Source organism: Gorilla gorilla, chromosome 6, assembly GCF_029281585.2.
Source record: "Gorilla gorilla gorilla isolate KB3781 chromosome 6, NHGRI_mGorGor1-v2.1_pri, whole genome shotgun sequence".
Classification (NCBI taxonomy): Eukaryota; Metazoa; Chordata; class Mammalia; order Primates; family Hominidae; genus Gorilla; species Gorilla gorilla.
In genome coordinates this window covers 76,072,309-76,089,125 of record NC_073230.2, presented here as the reverse complement: position 1 = coordinate 76,089,125, position 16,817 = coordinate 76,072,309, and the positions used below count along the sequence as shown (strand labels likewise).

The following is a 16,817-nucleotide window of genomic DNA, read 5'->3' as shown; positions in this document are numbered from 1 at the left end:
GAGTCCAATCAAAACATATAAACCGCTCAAAAGTTTAAACTGGAATGCGCACAGTGGCTCAAACCTGTAATCCCAGCGTTTTGGGAGGCCAAGGCGGGTGGATTACTTTGAGCTCAGGAGTTGAGACCAGCCTGGGAAACACGGCAAAACCCTGTTTCTACAAAAAGCACAAAAAAAAGCACAAAAATTAGCCAGGCATGCTGGCACATACCTGTAATCCCAGTTACTTGGGAGGCTGAGGACGGAGAATTGCTTGAGCCTTCGAAGTGGAGGTTGCTGTGAGCAGAGATCGTGCCTCTGCACTCCAGCCTTAGTGACAGACTGAGACCCAATACCAAAAAAAAAAAAGTAACTTTAATATAAAAAATATTAATTGTAACAGAGGATCAGCATAATGAGTGACACACTAGCACTAACTACAGACAATTCTAGAGAATACAAAACTAGCAGAGGCCAGGCATGGTGGCTCATGCCTGTAATCCCAGCAATTTGGGAAGCCTAGGTAGAAGGACTGCTTGAGGCCAAAAGTTGGAGACCAGGCTGGGCAACTTAGTGAGACACTGTGTCTACCAAAAAAAAAAAAAAAAAATTAGCCAGGTATAGTGGTGGTGCACAACTGTAGTTCCAGCTACTTGGGAGTCTGGGGTCGGAAGATCCCTTGAACCTGGGAAGTCTAGGCTGTAGTGAACCAAGATCATGCCAGTACACTCTCGCCTGAGCAGCAGAGTGAGACCCTGTCTTAGGGAAGGGGAGGGGAAGGGAGGAGAGGGGAGGGGAGAGGAGGGGAGAGGAATGCTAATCCCCCTATAAGAATCTCCTCTTCTCCTGCCCTCTCTGGAACCTCACTTGTCAGTTCTTCCTCCCACTTCCCTGTATGTTTAACCTGTCCCCTGCTTTTAGCTCCTTCCCACCAGCATTTAAATTACTCAAACTTCTGCTATTTTAAAAAACTCTCCCTAAACTCAGTGTGTTCCCTGCTTTAGGTCTCCAGCACACCCACTGAGCCATCTGCTCTCCCTGGTGCCTTCTCCACACAGCAGCGTGAGCCATGTCTCTCATACGTGAATCTCATCACATTACTCCCCTGTTTACATCACTTCTCCTTGCCTTTGGGATTAAGTCCAAACTCCTTAACAGGCCCTGCTCTGCCCTGTCTTGCAAGGCAGCCTCACTGCTTGCCCCTCTCCATTTTACCTGCTGTGGAGTCCACCTGAGCCTCATCTGTCCCTTGAATGCCCACTCTCTCTCTCTGGGAGCCTGCGAAGTGGGTGATGCCCTCTGCTTAGAATATGCTTCCCCTTATCTACTCTCTTCCTGGCTAGCTTCAGCTCCTCTGTCACTTGTCCGCTTTAGCACCACCTCCTCCTGGAAGTCTTCCTTGACTCCCTAGATTCTCAGGAGCATGGGAAGCGAGGTGCTCCTCCCATAAATGAATGGAGATTAGGGAGTGTGTGTTATTCATGTTTAATTCACCAGTGCTTACCTCAGTACCTGGCACAAAATAGTCACGGTGGTGGCCAAAGTATCACAGTGGTGGCCAAAGTAATGACCCCCCACCAACTGCTCATGTCCTGTGTTACACCGCATAATTACATAGGAAGGGGGAATTAAGAGTACAGATGGAATTAATGTTGCTAATCAGCTGACCTTAAAACAAGATTATCCTGCAGTATCTGGGTGAGCCCATGTAATTACAAGGGTTCTTTAAATGTGGAAGAGGGAGGCAGAAGGTTAAGAACCAGAGACATTGGGCATAATGGCTCATGCCTGCATTACCAGTACTTTGGGAGGCCAACACAGGAAAATCCCTTGAGCGCAGGAGTTCAAGGCCGGCCTTGGCAACATAGCAAGGCCCATCTCTACAAAAAAAAAAAAAAAAGTCAAAATTCCCCGAGTGTCATGGCACCAACCTGTAGTCCCAGCTACTGGGAAGGATGAAGTGGGAGGATCGCTTGAGCCTGGAAGTCTGAGGTTACAATGAGCCATGATTGGACTACTGAACTCCATCCTGGGTGACAGAGCAAGGTCCTGCTTCTAAAGAAAAAAACAAAAGGACATTGGAATCAGGGTCCCCTCCATCCTAAGGTGCCTACAGGACATCTCTCTCTGAAAATGAGTGAAGATCATCCTCCAGCTCCTCACAGAGTGGAGCAGCAGGAAAACTCCCTCCCCTCATTTCTGTGCTGCTTGGGAGGCCTGGACAGCTCAATAACCAGCTCCTTGTGGAAGAACCAATTGGGAAATGGCTCGAGTTGAGCTAAGGAGAATTTGGTTCTTTCTTATGGTTCTCAATAGGCAGGGTAGGGGCCAGGCATGGTGACTCATACCTGTAATCCTTGCACTTCGGGAGGCCAAAGTGAGAGGATCGCTTGAGGCCAGGAGCTCAAAACCAGCCTGGGCAACATAGCAAGACCCGGGTGGCATGCACTTGTGGTCCCCACTACTTGGTAGGATAAGGTCGGAGGACTGATTACTTGATCCCAGGAGTTTCAGTCTGCAGTGAGCCATGATGATACCACTGCACCCCAGCCTGGCTGACAGAGCCAGACCATGTCTCAAAAAGTAAAAGAGACTATAGGCAGGCAACAACACATCTGGCTAATTTTTAAATATTCTGTTGAGATGAGGTCTTGCTAGGTTGGTCTAAAACTCCTGGCATCAGGCCAGACACAGTGGCTCATGCCTGTAATCCCAGCACTTTGGGAGGCTGAGGTGGGAAGATCACCTGAAATCAGGAGTTTGAGACCAGCCTGACCAACATGGCAAAACTCCGTCTCTACTAAAAATACAAAAATTAGTCGGGCAGTAGTGGCATGTACCTGTAATCCCAGCTACTCAAGAGGCTGAGGCAGGAGAATCGCTTGAACCTGGGAGGTGAAGGCTGCAGGCAGCTGAGATCACACCACTGCACTCCACTCTGGGCGAGAGTGAGATTCTGTTTCAAAACAAAACAAAACAAAAACCTCCTGGCATCAAGAGATCTTCCTGTCTCAGCATCCAAATGCCCCGGGATTATATTTTTTGTTTACCATAATTGAAAACACTTGTTCTTATACTGCTTTAAGGTATAAACGAAAAAAATGGACAATAACAAATGTTGGTGAAGGCCAGGCATGATGGCTCAGCCTGTAATTCCAGAACTTTGGGAGGGTGAGGTGGGCAGATCACTTGAGGCCAGGAGTAAGAGACCAGCCTGGGCAACATGGTAAAACCCCATCACTACAAAAAAATATAAAAATTAGCCAGGCATGATGGCGTGTACCTATAATTCCCAGCTACTCAGGAGGCTGAGATGAGAAGATCATTTGTGCCTGGGAGGTCAAGTCTGCAGTGAACTGTGATGGCGTCACTGTACTGCAGCCTGAGAGACAGAGCAAGCCCCTGTCTAGAAAAAAAAAAATAATGTCAGTGAAGATGTGGAGGAACTGGAACCCACATACATCACTGGTGGAAATATAAAATGGTGTAACCACTTTGGGTATTTCTTTTCTTGTCATTTTAATTGGATTTTTTAAAGAAAAATCAAGACAGGGTCTCACTGTCTTGCCCAGGCTGGTCTTGAACTTGTGTGCTCAAACCATCCTCTCAAATGAGCCTCCTGAGTAGCAGGGATTACAGGTGTGAGCCATTGCACCCAACTGGTGTAGCCACTTTAGAAAACAGTCTGGCAGTTTCCCAAAAGGTTAAATGTAAAATATAATGTAACAATTTCACTCCTAGGCATATATCCCAGAGAAATAAAAATATATGTCCACACAAAAACTTGTACTGCAATCTTCATAGCAGCATTATTCATAATAGCCAATACGTGGAAACAACCCAAATGTCCACCAACTGATAAATGGATCAACAAAATGCAGTGTGTCTCTACCATGGAATATTATTCAGCCATAGAAAAAATGAAATACTGATACACTCTATGACATAAATGAACTTTGAAAACATTGTGCTAAGAGGGAAAAATGCCACAAAAGATCACCTATTGTACAATTCTATTTGTCCAGATTAGGTAGTGACAGAAAATGAATCCATGGTTGCCTGAGGCTGGGGGCAAAGGCAGGTTGGGGGAGTGGATGTAATGGCTAAGGGTGCAGATTTCTCTATAGAGTAATGAATGGTTCTAAAAGTGACTGTGGTGATCGATGCACAGCTCTGTGAATATTCTAAAATATTCTGAACTGCAGATTTCAATAAATTGAATGGTGTGTGAATCATATTTTAATAAAGCTATTATTTAAAAACATAATAATAAGGGGCTAGGCACAGGTGGTCATGCCTGCCTGTAATCCCAGCACTTTGGAAGGCTGAGGCAGGAGGATCACTTGAGGTCAGGAGTTTGAGACCAGTCTGAGCAACCTAACAAGATCCCATCTCTATGAAAAAATAAATAAATAAATAAATAATTAGCTGGGCATGGCGGCACATGTCCGTAGTTTCAGCTACTTGGGAGACTGACGTGGGAGGATGGCTTGAGCCCAGGAGTTTGAAGCTGTAGTGAACCATGATCATGTCACTGTACTGCAGCCTGGGCCACAGATCAAGATCTTCTCTCTAAAAAGCAAAGAAAAGAAATGCAAGTTTGTATCACTTTTTGAGTGTAGCCAAGTTTGAGGAGAAATAGATAAGAATAAAAGAGCACTGAATAATGATGGTTAGTGGCTGGTTAGGCTCAGCTGCCAGCTAAGTGGCTTCTGAAAAATTTGTTAGTAAAGTTACAGCTCTGGGGACAGTCATGCAGTCAAACAATGAATGCTAAACTCATTACAAATGCCCATGGTCTTTCTTTACATGCCTTCTAGTGAAAAATTCCTAAGTGCCTGAATAGCAAGTCTGCAATGATAGCAGCTGTTTATTAAAGGCTACAAAAAAGAAATGGCATCTTCTTCAAGAATGACAAAGTGTTTCATGATAAAGAAGCTCTAATTTTGCATTTGTTCAAGTATTGATTAGATTTAGCCAATATGAAACCAATCTTGGATAAAGTGCAAACAACACAATTTCATTTTCTCATTAATCAAAACTGATTAGGTAGTCTAATCTCAATTCTGATCTTATTAAAAAGTGATCAGATAAAAAAAATTATGGAATGATGAAACCAGTAAGATGTTACAACCTGTTCCAAGGAGAATTCCAAAACCCACACATATCTGAGACCATCAAGTATGAGGAAATATATCTGATTACTAAAATTAAAAATAAACTGATTATATAGCCAACAATAATTAGGCAGGGGTCTCCTCATCCACAGCCACACAAACTCAATCATGCAGCTATGTGGCTGCAAGGCCTCCATAGCCTAAAAGGGACTGGTCTGACTTGAAATTTCATTTTATTTGTATTTGTATTTTGAGACAGGGTCCCACTCTGTCACCCAGGTTGGAGTACAGTGATATAATCATAGCTCACTGCAGCCTCGTCCAACTGGACTCAAGAGATCTTCCTGCCTCAGCCTACCCCTAACTGGGAATACAAGCAAGTGCCACCATGTCAGGCTATTCTTTTTTTTAATTTTTGTAAAGAGAGGAGTCTTGCTATGTTGCCCAAGCTGGCCTCAAACTCCTAGCCTCAAGAGATCTGCCCACCTCGGCGTCCTGAGTAACTGGGGCCATAGGTACACAGCACCATGCTCAGCTGTATTTAGTTTACTGTATTAAATTTCTCTATTTTGTTTTTGTAGAGAGGATGTCTTGCTATGTTGCCCAGCCTGCTCTCCAACTCCTGGGCCTTAAAACATACTCCCATCTCTGCCTCTCAAACTGTTAGAACTACAGGTGTGAGCCACTGCACCTGGCCCGACTTGAGATTTCTTTCATCTAGCATCCTTTACTTGGTAGGATTGGCAAAGGCAGCAGTGTTTTTTAAAATTACTTAATAATTCAATTAGAATCAAGCTCAACCTTGACCCCTGCCTTATCTCACAGCCCACACCCAGTCTGTCAGGAAATCCTATTGGCTGACTTGAACATCTATCCAGGTTCTGACCATCTCTCACCACAGCCATGACCCTGGTCAGGACCACTACCATCTCCCACCTGGATGCTGACACAGCTTGGCCCCCATGCTTCTACCCAAATCTTCCCACAGTCCTTCTCAACTCAGCAGCCAGGGGGTGCTTTTAAATCAGGAGACAGATCATGTCGCCTCTCTACTCAGAACCCTCCTGCAGTTCCCATTTCAGTCAGAATAAAAGTCAAAGCCTAAGCAATAGCCTCCCAGGGCTTACACGATCTATACTGATCACCGCCTAGCAACTCCCTGGCCTGCTCCCTTACTTCTCTCCCTCTCTCTCTCTGCTCCACTGGCCTCCTTCCAGAGCCTCAGACTCACCAGGGAGTCTCCTAATGCCTTTATCCTGTTGATTCAGCCTACAACGCTCTTCCCTCAGCACCTTGGCCAGCTCCATCACCTGCTTCAAGCTTTTGCTCAATTTTCACTTGTGAGGCCAACCCTCACCACTCTATTTAACATTTCCATCTGTCGTGCGTCCGTCCTTCCTTCCTTCCTTCCTTTCCTTCCTCCTCCCTCTCTTCCCTCCTTCCCTCCCTCTTTTTTTCTTTCTCTCTTTTCTCTTTCTTTCTCTCTCTCTTTCTTGAAAGAGGGTCTTGCTTTATTGCCCAGGCTGGAGTATAGTGGCTCAATCACAGCTCACAACAACCTCAACCTCCCAGACTTAAACAATCCTCCCACCTCAGCCTCCCTAGGAGCTGAGACTACAAGTGCATACCACAACATCTGCCTAATTTAAAAAAAATTTTTTTCAATAAGAAGTCTCACTATGTTGCCCAGGCTTGTCTTAAATTCCTGGGCTCAAGCGATGCTCCCCATCTCAGCCACCCGAAGTGCTGGGATTACAGGTGTGAGCAACTGCCCCTGGCTCATGTTCATTTCTTCTTGCTGCTGCAACAAACTACCCTATATTTAGTGCCTTAAAACACCAAAAATCTGCCATATTATAGTTCTGGGAACCAGAGGCCCAAACTAGGCCTATTAAGGCTAAAGTCAAGGTGTAAGAGGGGCTGCATTCCTTCTGGAGGGAATGTGCTCCCTTGTCTTTTCCAGCTTCTAGAAGCCACCCCATTCCTTGACTCACCTTGAAGACAGCCCGACTCCATCTTGAAGGCCAGAACTGCAACATCTCCAAATCTCCCTCTGACCTCTTCTTCCATCACCACATCATCTTCTCTAATTCTGAGAATTAGTGAAATATTATGCTTGATGTTATTGTGATCATCATACCTATTCCAAACTATTTGACAAGGACAGTGATGGATGATAACATCAAAAGATTAGAAACTGTAATGAGGTCTCTTGGGCAAAATTCCATACAAGCAAATTACTGTCTCTCCAAAGCACTCCTGCCACTCTTACTTCACCATTCCCTGAACAAAATGTGCCATCTTCATTGTCCAGGTCTTTACAGTGCTGGTTTCCCCACCTGGACAGCTCACTCCAACCCATCCCAGCCCATTCCCCATCCCTCCACCTCCCCCTTCCCTCCTCACTCTTATACAACTCTTCCTCATCTTTCAGGACCCAGCTTCAATGTCAACTTAACTGGAAGCTTCTCTCACCCTCCAGAAGTGCTTTCCATTGTTCTTGATGTATGCACTATTATTTGATCATTTTTTAGTTATAGTCCAAGTCTTTTTGTACCTGAATAACATGTTGCCCAGTCAGTCTCTCTTCCTGGACTCTGAAGTCTTTCATGGTAGATCCAGCTGGAAGTGACAAAAAGACATCCTTTAAAAAAAAAAAAGGAGGGATGAAACAGACAGACATCAGTACTTAAAAGTTTTAAATGGTATGTGAAAAGCAAACAAAATTCAAGGGCTTCTAGGAAAAACGTAGGATGGAAGGTGTTAGTGGGAAATATGATAAAGGGTTAATTTTTATTTTATTTTATTCTTTGAGAAAGGGTCTTGCTCTATTGCGTGGGCAGGACTGCAGTGATATAATCACAGCTCATGGCAGCCTCTACCTCCAGGGCTAGAGCAATCTTCCCATCTGATTTTTATTTTATTTAAGAAACACAGTGCTTACTCTGTTACCAAAGCTGGAGTGCAGTGGTGTGATCATAGCTTACTGCAGCCTCAACCTCCTAGGCTCAAGTGATCCTCCAGTCTCAGCGTCCCATGTAGCTGGGACTACAGGTGTGCACTGCAATGTCCAGCTCATTTTTTAAAAAATTTTAATAGAAACAAAGTGTCACTCTGTTGACCAGACTGGTGATGATCTCCTACCCTCAAGCAGTTCTCCCACCTCAGTCTTCCAAAGTGCTGGGATTACAGGTGTGAGCTGCCACATCTGGCTGAGGGTGTTAATTTTTAATTATATAAAGAGCTCAATGCAAACATTAGAAGGAGCCTAAACGCCTACAGTGGCTGACTGGTAAACTGTGATACATCTATATAATAAAATATTATGCAACCATGAAAAGGATTAAGAAAGATCAATAGGTATTGGCATAGATGTCCACGAAATATGAAAATGTGAAGTGATATCCAATTAGCCTATATGTATCTTGAAGAATATGGCCCATTTTTGCAATAGCAATTATTTCCTGAGATAAAATTGTGGGTCTAAAGAGTGAAGGAAAATTTTCACTTCTTTATTTAAAAGTATTTACTATTTTTATAATTTCATAAAAAATAGATAATAAAATTAGTAAAAGACTCATTAACTCTATAAATAAAGGGAAAAGACACAGACAGCCCAGGCATGGTGGCTCACACTTATAATACCAGTACTTTGGGAGGGGGTGGTGGGAGGATCGCTTGAGGCCAGGAATTCCAGACCACTCTGGGAAACATAACAAGACCTCGTCTCTACTAAAAATAAAAAAAATTAGTCAGGTATGGTTCCATGTGCCTATAGTCTCAGCAACCGAGGTGGAAGGATCACCTGAGCCCAGGAGGTCAAGGCTGCAGTGAGTCAAGACTGTATCACTACACTCAAGCCTCGGCGACAGGGTGAGACTTGGTCTCAAAAATAAAAAAAGGACAATGAAGAAATAAAGCTGATAAGCTAACACAAGGAAAGATATTAAAATATGACAAATAAAAATAAAGTAATACTAGGTATTTTATTTATTAAAAATAGTCAAACAAAAAATAACTTGTTAAATTATAATACCCTGTGCCAGCAAAGGTGCAATGAAATGTGCATTTTCTTTTTTTTTTTTTTTTGAGACAGAGTCTCACTCTATCGCCAGGCTGGAGTGCAGTGGCGTGCTCACTGCAACTTCCAACTCCTGTGTTCAAGCGATGCTCCTGCCTCAGCCTCTCGAGTAGCTAAGATTACAGGCACAGGCCAGCATGCCCAGCCAATTTTTGTATTTTTAGTAGAGACGGGGTTTCCCCATGTTGGCCAGGGTGGTCTCGATTTCTATCTCGTGATCCACCCACCTCAGCCTCCCAAAGTGCTGGGATTACAGGCATGAGCCACTGCGCCTGGCCTGAAATGGGCAATTTTTTTACACTATTAGTGGTGTTTAAATTGTATATAAGCCTTCAAGAGTAAAGCTTGGCAGTCTTTTTAAAATAATACAGACAGTGACTCCCTATACTGCCTCCTCTAACTCCTGGCTTCAAGCAATCCTCCCTCCCACCTCAGCCTCCCAAAGTGCTGGAATTAAAGGCAGACAGCCACCATGCCTGAAAGCTCGACAATTTACATCAGGTGTAATAAGAATGCTCATGCCCTGTGACTCACAGTAATCTCACTTCTTGAAATATCATCTTTGGATATAATTCAAACAAAAGGTCATATGTACCCAGTGAAAATCTGGGAGTAATTTTTTTCTCTTTTTAAAAAATATATGGAATGCTTCACAAATTTGCATGACATTCTTGCACAGAGGCCATGCCAATCTCTCTATTGTTCCAACTTTAGTATATGTGCTACCGAAGCAAGCATGAGTAATTTAAGATAGAGCGGTTAAGTGGAATAAGGAAGAGTTATGGGGAATTTCAAAATCTATCATATTTATAGGCACCTAGTAACAGCTCAGTAAATATTAGCTGCTACTTTTATTATTTTTATGGTAATTCCACTCAATTAAAAACTGTCATTAAAAATTACCATTGTCATGGAACATAATGTATCCTACAGTATAATTGTAAAAACAGATACAATTTGTCCCTTGGTATATGGGGGGATTGGTTCCAGCTCCTCCATTTCTATGTATACCAAAATCCACACATACTCAAGTTTTTGATTCAGTCCTGTGGAATCCACATATAGGAAAAATGGGAAAATTAGTGAGGTGTAGTGACAAGCACCTGTAGTCCTAGCTACTTGTGAAGCTGAGACAGGAGGATTGCTTGAGCCCAGGAGGTTGTGGCTGCAGTGAGCCATAATTGCACCACTGCACTCCAGTCTGGGCAACAGAGTGAGATAGAAGGTTGACTTTTTAATAGAATTTTTCTGTTCACTTGAAGATATGGCCCGGACTGTGCCATATGACAGTTCTTCATAAAATAATTATCTCACCCAATTAATGTTGGAATTGGGAACAGAAAATGTTTTGGTGACTATTTATTCCTTCACTTGCTGTTATAGAAACTATTGCCAGTGGGCACTTAACAACCAAAAGTGTCATCTCTGAGCTACCCACAATGAAAGGTGATGTCTGGGGCCCAGGTGTGTTGAGGTCCCCATGTCTGGGCTATGGGTGCTGAGTGGGACTTACTTGTCCATCCATTTTCTATATTCCAGCACTGGGAAACTTGGGTTTATCCATCTTGATAAGAGGTCATTTAAATTCCACTTCGCAAGAACCCCAAATGGAAGAAAGGCCATGAAACCACAGGCTAGCCCTTGTTCTCAAAAGAATCTTTAGCTTAGGTGGTTCTGTAAAAGAGGAATCACATTGTTGAAAACTCATCACAGGTCAGGTGAAGTGGCTCATACCTATAATCCCAGCCTATTGGGAGACTAAGGCAGGAGGATCCCATAAGGCCAGAAGTTCAAGACCAGCCTGGGCAACACAGTGAAACCTCATCTCTACGAAAAATTAGAAAATGAGCTGGGTGTGGTAGCACAGTCCTATAGTCCCAGCTACTCTGCAGGCTGAAGTGGGAGGAGGAAAGTGGAAGCTGCAAAAGTGGAAGCTGCAGTGAGCTCTGATCTCACCACTGCACTCCAGCCTGGGTGACAGAGTGAGACCCTGTCCACACACACACACACACACACACACTTTCATCTCAGTCTGCACAGCCTTGACTAGTGAAAAGGGTTTTCTGGTTACAGAAGAGGTATGCTCTTTTTTAGGACAGGGAGGGACCAGCAAGCTTGTTCACAGCCTTTTCCTCATACTCTGCTTAGTTTTCCAAGAACCTTTATGTGGAAAGGGAGTCCCTGAAGAAAGGACCTAAATCATCAGGTTACTAAAGGAGAATTGAGCTATGCAGCGAATGTAAAAACCTGGAGTTTGGGGACCTACAATATTAAAGGCCACATTGCAGATATGGAGACCTTACCAAAGTACAGCCTTTCCACAAGGAACTACCAAACACCAGCTGGCTGTCTCCATGGGGCACCGCTGTATCTCTGGCTCTCATTTCCCCAGGAGATGCTCTATTCCAGCCTTCTCTTACATTTTGTATCCCGCACAGTTCCTGGCATAAGGACTCACAACAAAGCAAGCTGCTGAGTTAATGGTGATCTACTGCAGATCCAACTTGAGATTCCAGCAGGGCGATTTGTGTTTGAGAAATTAAAGGGACCCAGCCTGGCACTGGCCGGCTTAGCAGTCTGAAGACATAAGCTGCTCAAACTGACTACAGTGCCTCTGATTTTCTGAGTCTGCCCTTGCTCCTAGGGCTCTTTGGATGAAATTAATTTCTCCTTGTTGAAGAAATGGCTTGCTAGAATATAAAAAATTTAAAGAAGAAAAAATATTAAAATAAATTTTTCTCCTAAAGAGCACTCAAAAGTACACTCCCACTAATGGTGGATCTATTTATCTCTCTTGCTTTTTTTTTTTTTTTCCTGAGATGGGGTCTCACTCTGTCACTCAGACTGGAGTGCAGTGGCGAGATCACCACTTACTGCAGCTTTCAACTCCTGGGCTCCAGCTATCCTCCCACTTCAGCCTCCCGAGTAGCTGGGATTACAGGTGCATGCCACCATGCCTGGCTAATTTTTAAATTTTTTGTAGAGAGGGGGTCTCGCTATGTGGCTCAGACTGGTCTTGAACTCCTGGGTCAAACTAATCCATCTGCCTTGGCCTCCCAAAGTGCTGGGATTACAGGCTTTAGCCACTGCGCCCAGTCTATTTATCTTTCTACAACTCATATATTAAATCTTCCTCCTTAAATCACCTCATACCCACCCATCTGCAGGAACAGCAAACACAGGTCTCAGAGGGTCAGGCAACCTACATGAGGTAAGGAGGCCGGAGTAATGTGGGAGACCGGGGGAAACTGTAGCAAACTGCAAGGTATTCACTTCAACAGTTCTTCAACACTGTGATGGTCAAACCAAACACAGAAACAGGAAGCCCAGTTCAGTTGCCAGCAGCCAACGTGGGATATTTAATCTACATGCTACAGGGCAAACTTCTTAGGATAAATGACCTGGTCTCCACCAACCTGCTCTTCAAGTCCAGCCACTCCTGCCCAAGTCCCTACACTTTACTGACATGACCCACATTCACAGTACTCTCCTGAAACTTTGCTTGTTCACTCTTTTTTTCCCCAACGAATATTTCTTTTTTTTTTCTTTTTTTTACTTTTTTTGAGACAGAGTCCCCCTAAGTCACACAGGCTGAGGTACGGCGAGGTGATTATGGCTCACTACAGCTTCCATCGACTGGGCTCAAGTGATTCTCCCACCTCAGCCTCCCAAGTAGTTGGGATTACAGCCATGCAACACCACACCTGGCTAAGTTTATTAGTTTTTCTTTTTCTCTTTTTTTTTTCAGACAGAGTCTTGCTCTGTCGCCCAGGCTGAATGGAGTGCAGTGGCATGATCTCGGCTCACTGCAACCTCTGCCTCCTGAGTTCAAGCGATTCTCTTTCCTCAGCCTCCCGAGTAGCTTGAATTACAGGTGTGTGTCACCATGCCCGACTAATTTTTGTATTTTCAGTAGAGATGGGGATTCACCATGTTGGCCAGGCTGGTCTTGAACTCCTGACCTCGGGTGATCTGCAGACCTTGGCCTCCCAAAGTGCTGGGATTACAGGCGTGAGCCACCACGCCTGGCCAGCTTATTATTTTTTCTACAGACAGGGTCTCACCATGTTTCCCAGGCTGGCCCTGAATTCCTGGGCACAAGCAATCCTCTGGCCCCCATCTCCCAAAGCAATGGGATTACAGGCTTGAACCAACACATCAGTCCCTAACAAACACTTACTGAGCACCTACTATATACCAGGCACTATAATAGGTGCCCAGGAAACAGCAGTGAACAAGGTGTAAGAGTTTCTGCCCTTGGCCAGGAGCAGTGGCTCACACCTGTAATCCCAGCACTTTGGGAGGCCGAGGCAGGTGAATCACCTGAGGTCAGGAGTTTGTGACCAGCCTTACTAACAGGGTGAAACCCCGTCTCCACTAAAAGTACAGAAATTAGTGGGGCATGGTTGTGCATGCCTGTAATCCGTTACTTAGGAGGCTGAGGCAGGAGAATCGCTTGAACCTGGGAGGCAGAGGTTGCAGTGAGCTGAGGTCATGGTACTGCACTCCAGCCTGGGCAACAAGAGTGAAACTCCGTCTCAAAAAAAAAAGAAAAAAGAAAAGAAAAAGAGTTTCTGCCCTCATGTAGTTTACAGGGTAGCAGGAAATTGATATAGTTTGAATGTTTGTCTCCTCCAGATCTCATATTGAAATTGAATCCCTAATGTTGGAGGTGGTGCCTGGTGGGAGGTGTGAGTCGTGGGGGCAGATCCCTCATGAATGGCTTGGTGCCCTCCCCAAGGTAATGAGTGAGTTCTCTCTCTACTAGTTCACGTGAGAGCTGGTTGTTTAAAGAGCCTGGCACCTCCTCCTCTCTCCGTTGCTCCTTCTTCTCAACAAGTGACATGCCGGCTCCTCCTTCACCTTCCGCCATGAGTGGAAGCCTCCTAAGGTCCTCACCAGCGGATGCTGGTACTACGCTTTTGTTTTTCTGAGACAGGGTCTCACTCTGACACTCAGGCTAGAGAGCAGTGGTGTAATTATGGCTCACTGCAACCCTGACATCCTGGGATAAAGAGATATTTTTACCTTAGGCTGCCAAGTAGCTGAAACCACAGGTATGCATCAATGCACTATCATGCCTGGCTATTTTTTTATTTTTACTAGAGACAAGATCTCACCATGTTTCCCAGGCTGGTTTCAAACTTCTGGGCTCAAGCAATCCTCCTGCCTCAGCATCCCAAAGTGTCGGGATTACAGGTGTGGGCCACTGCGCCCAGCCTGGCACAATGCTACTTGTATAGTCTGCAGGACTGTGAGCCAAATAAACCTTTTTTCTTTATAAACTACCCAGCCTGAGGTATTTCCTTACAGCAATGCAAACTGGACTAATTTAGGAATCGTATGCCAGTACTTACCAGACTGTGATGAGCACATGACATTAGTACAGACTGGGACTGAAACGTTCCCCAGGGGCTTCTTGTTGCATCATAGAGAGTGGGGTGAGACATCTCGGCTAAGGCTAAAGATGAGTAAAGATGAGAGTGAAAGAGTGATGATGGAGGTAGGGAGAGGGTTTCCTGAAGAAGGACCAGTAAAGTCCCCCAAGGAAACTGACATTCCGCGTGGCTGGAGGGTAGGGATATGGGGAGGGTGGTGCAGGATAAAACTGGGAAGATGAGTGGATGCCAGCTCTTACCAGGCCCTTGGCCAAATTAGTTTGGACTTTGTCTTAAAGGCAATGGGCAGTCACCATCAGGTTTTAATCAAGGACTATTCTGACCCAAATTTGCCTTTTAGGAGAATTCTTCTGGCTTCAGTGAACAGGCTGAAGTGAGCAAGCCTATAGAAGTCAGGAAGACAATTGGAGGTCCTCACAATAAACCAGTGTAAAAGAGAACAGGGCCAGGCATGGTGGCTCCTGCTTATAATCTCAAAACTTCAGAAGTCCAAGGTGGGTGGATGGCTTGAGCCCAGGAGTTTGAGACCAGCCTGAGCAATGCAGTGAAACCACATCTCTAAAAAAAACACAAAAATTAGCTGGCCATGGTGGCTCATCCCTGTGGTCCCACCTCCCCTGGAGGCTAAGGCAGAAGGATAGCTTGAGCCTGGGAGGTTGAGACTGCAGTGAGCCAAGATCACACCACTGTGCTCCAGCCTGGGCAACACAGGGAGACTGTCTCAAAAGAAAAAAAAAAAGATCCCATTCTTCACTTATTAGTGCCCTAACATTCTCTTGAGAACCTTGGTGACACAGTGAATTCAACTGATTCAACTGTCATTGTAATTCGGCAACCCACACATTTAAGTTTGTGTTTGACTTCCAATGATATCAGCCCCGTGGATACAAGAAATAAGAAATTCTGTTTGGGCTATCGTGGATCTTAGACCACGACTTATGCTGAGAGGTAAAGACTTGAGCTTTTTGTTTTTCCCTCTGTAAGTGCTCAAGTGCAGCAGTCCTCAGTTTTTGAGGGACGAGGGACTAGTTTTGTGTAAGACAGTTTTTCCACAGACTCGGGGCAGCAAAGGTCAGTTTTTGGATATATCAAGCACATTACATTTATTGTGCACTTTATTATTATTTCATTGTAGCATATAACAAAATAATTATATAACTCACCATAATGTAGAATGAGTGGGAGGCCTTAGCTTGTTTTTCTGCAACTAGACGGTCCCATGTGGGGGTGATGGGAGACAGTGACAGATCATCAGGCATTAGATTCTCCTAAAGACAGAGCAAGGTAGATCCCTTGCATGCACAGTTCACAACAGGGTTCGTGCTCACATGAGAATCTGATGTTGCCGCTGATCTGACAGGAGGCAGAGATCAGGTGGTAATGTGGGGAGTGGCAGTAAATACAGATGAAGCTTCGCTCACCCACCCTCTGCTCACCTCCTGCTGTGTGGCCCAGTACAGGCCTGTGACCCAGGGATTAGGGGCCTCTGCTCAAGTGAGCAGATCACACCACTGTGCTCCAGCCTGGGCAACACAGGCTGGAGAATCCAAAAGGATTCTTCCCACACCAGTCTTCATAGTGGTCAAGTGCAGCAGCCACTTAGCTCCCAAGGCATATGCCTTAGCTGGCATTTCATCACAATCAACAGTAAGTGGTAGCTTGAGTCATTATGAGGTCACTTCCTGGAAATCACCAGCATCCCATTTCCCATTGGCAAGGAGCTCAGCGCTGCCCCTTGGATAACCAAATCTATGCCCAAATCCCAGTTGTGTGGGTCTATCTCCCAGGACCCTTCCTAGCATCAATTCTGTATTTGTCAGAGTCCAAACAGGAGACATAAACCACTCAAATGTGTAAAGTGTCAAATTTAAAATTAAAAAAAAAAAAAACTAATTATGACAGGGCAAAGGCATAATGACAGATTGGCTACCAAAAAAAGAACTCTAGAGAATACAGGACTAGCAGAGGCCAGGCATGGTGGCACATATTTTACATAGTGTCATTGTTCACCTTGTTCAAATCTTTATAGGTTCAGGCTCAGGTCTCTGTGGTTGCACAGTGTGGCTTTTTACCAAAAGGAACACCTCATGCACTTTACAAGGAGCTCCTTCAGGAAAGGATGGCACCTCGTGTAGAGGAGAGATCTCTGATCCTCTGATCTTTTCCAAAAGGAGAAAAGTAAAGGTTTGAATGTATTTTTAATTCTTGGCATTTCAGAACAGAAATAATCTGGTATTAAGT

At 44.6% G+C, this 16,817-nt stretch overlaps 1 long non-coding RNA gene and 1 other non-coding gene across 5 annotated transcripts; both read right to left on the bottom strand.

Annotated features, from left to right (window-relative positions):
• Window positions 1-390: 390 nt before the first annotated feature.
• LOC109027696 (uncharacterized) lies at window positions 391-16,817 on the bottom strand. 4 transcript variants are annotated; one of them, XR_008667240.2, is made up of 10 exons: window positions 16,587-16,817; window positions 15,740-15,929; window positions 14,535-14,638; window positions 11,481-11,867; window positions 10,691-10,851; window positions 7,654-7,740; window positions 7,091-7,188; window positions 4,457-4,551; window positions 2,820-2,935; window positions 391-2,034 (listed from the first exon to the last, which is right to left on the bottom strand). It is a non-coding gene; the product is annotated as an uncharacterized lncRNA (long non-coding RNA). The 4 variants fall into 4 exon arrangements; XR_002006722.3 differs by lacking the exon at window positions 16,587-16,817 and having other exon boundaries at window positions 15,740-16,323; XR_010134687.1 differs by lacking the exon at window positions 16,587-16,817 and having other exon boundaries at window positions 7,654-7,718; window positions 15,740-16,323.
• Window positions 9,812-9,915, bottom strand: LOC115935436 (U6 spliceosomal RNA). The gene has a single exon (XR_004071069.1). It is a non-coding gene; the product is annotated as a U6 spliceosomal RNA (small nuclear RNA).